We start from the raw sequence: 2651 nt of genomic DNA on the forward strand, positions 1-2651 counted from the left end.
TGCAGACTCTGTGAAAATTGGAATAATTTTAACAACATCCGAGAGATCATACAAAATGCATGTTATTTTTTATTTAGTACTGTCCTGAATAAAATTTTTTTACATATAGTCCACAAGACAAAAAAAATAGCTGAATTTATTAAAATAACCCCGTTCAAAAGTTTATGAACCATTGATTCTCAATACTGTGATCCACAGCTGTTTTTTTTGTTTGTTTTGTGATGGTTGTTCTTGAGTCCCTTGTTTGTCTTGAGCAGTTAAACTGACCAGTGTTCTTCGGAAAAATCCTCCAGGTCCTGCTAATTATTCAGTTTCCCTGCATCTTTTAACCCTCTCCAGCCCAGGACTGTATGATTTTGAGATCCATCTTTTCACACTGAGGACAACTGAGGGACTCAAACACAACTATTAAACTATTAATCACGATGCATTAAGAGCCGGGGAGTGTAAACCTTTGAACAGGATGAAGAGGTCCAAATGTTTCTTATTTTGTTTAAATAATTTTTTTTTACATTTAGTACTGCCCTTCGAAAGCAACAGAAGATACTTGCATGTTTCCCGGAAGACAAATTGAGTACAATTTACCTTGATCTTCAAATTCAATAAGTGATTCATGTAGTCCTCCTATGGTGTGAACTTGCCATTACTTCCACTCCACCAATCACTTCATTCCAGTGCGTAATTGGTGTTGCAAACGTCGTTTCATCATGTTTACTATGTTGAATATGTGCCATTTAGTATCCACCTTATTGTTCAACAATAATGACTTCTAATTAATTTGCTGTTTTAGAGAAATAATGAGAAGAAAATGGTAAAACATTTGCGCTACAAAAGGTGTTTATAATTAAGATAGTATATTAAAATATTATGGTAAGAAATACCTGTTTGCAATTTTACTAGCTGATTTGTACAGCTTAAAATAACTGGAAGCAGATGACACAGAATTTACAAATAGCCGTGCCCGCTCTTATACTTGGGAAAATAAGGTGGATAGCAGGATATTGAAATTATGTGAGATGTAGGGGTCATATATGGATGTGATTTATGTGATATGTCATTTTAAAAAGCTTGCCTTCAACTTTCCATGTGACCTTAGATTCAGCTGAAAGCACATTGAGAATTGTCACAGTGCCAACTCTTACCAGGCATCACATGGAGTTGGCATTGCGTCTCCTTGTCCAGGCAGGTGGCACATAGCAGCACAGCAAGAGAGTTGATCTCTTTGTGCTCCAGAATAGCTCTTCTTCTCTCGTTGTTCTGATACTGCTGTCCTGAAGCACTCTTTAGAGGTGCGGTACACTGGCTAGAGTTTCATCAGTCTGCTGAAACCGGCACAGTTTAAGAGGGATCATGTTCTAAATATTTAGACCGTCTTGGAATACACTGCCTGCCTTTTGTAGTTCATCTCACTCCTGCGGGGTGTCTTAATTGACAAGGGAGGAGGTGTAGCTAAGAAAGAAAACGATTGGATAATATATATATATCATATAAAAAGTCAGCCTCTTGCTCTACAGGGAGTTCTCTCAGTTTTACTCATGGAGCTGTGAGCCTCGCTGCTCTTATGGGTCATGAAAATATAAGGACATGAATTATGTGCCTCCCAGGCAGCAAAGCAAGGGAATGAAACAAGGGCTTCTTTAAGGCAGGTTAATTAGGTTTGGCCTTTCGATAGTGAGATAATGGCGTCCAATGCTAGATTCTGACAGCCTAATTTAATTCATTCAATAACAGATAAATTCTAGTTGTAATTATAACTTGTTTTATTTTGTGGAACTGTACTATGGATTTAAATAAAATTAAAAAATAATATATGATCAGTGAGAATGGAAAATGCCATTGCAGCAGCAGCAAAAAAACATGCCTATCGAGGTGACATTTTAATGTAATGATTCCTTCGCATATAAAGACAATGTAATGGCAGAGAGGGAGGAGGGAATGACATTCCCATGTCGTGTGTAATATTTAATTAGAAAGATGTCAAATGACAAGTATGGTAGCTTTGCACTAGAGCACATTACCTGCATTAAATGCATTGACACAGATGAGTTCAGCATGCTCATTCAGCTTTATCACAGATCCCTTCTGCTGGCACTCTTCTAATATATGCAACAAATCCCTGCCAGCTGTCATAATCAAATCTGTAAGTGATGTGGCACCTTGCTGTGTGTGTGTGAGAGCACACATAAATGTGCGTGCATGCATATACGAGAGGTAGAGCTAGAGTCTACGATGGAATTGTTTTTTGTACAGGCCTATATGCAGGTGACTGTCTTCGTTTAACCTCCTAAGACCCAGGAAAAAATTATTTAGTGTTATGTCATTACATTGTTTAGACTAGAGCATAAGAAACAAATGGAAAAAAAATATCTTTATTCATATGTTATGCTATTTCCTCATAAGTGGACACTGGGACTCGTAAAATGACATGGCAAAAACATTTTTTTTTTTTCATTTACCAATCAATTTTCAGGTTTCAGGATCTTTTTTAACCAAACTTTGTTTAAAGATGATTCTCAACTATGTTATGAAAGATATAACAGAATGAATCGATATACCATTTTACTTCATGCAAAATGTGTGTAAAATGGCGTACATGGGTTTTCCCATTCAATGCAATGTATATAAACTATCTAATTTGCATATTGAAGTGT

The sequence above is a fragment of the Gobio gobio genome (assembly GCF_949357685.1).
Source record: "Gobio gobio genome assembly, chromosome: 6".
NCBI classification, from domain to species: Eukaryota; Metazoa; Chordata; class Actinopteri; order Cypriniformes; family Gobionidae; genus Gobio; species Gobio gobio.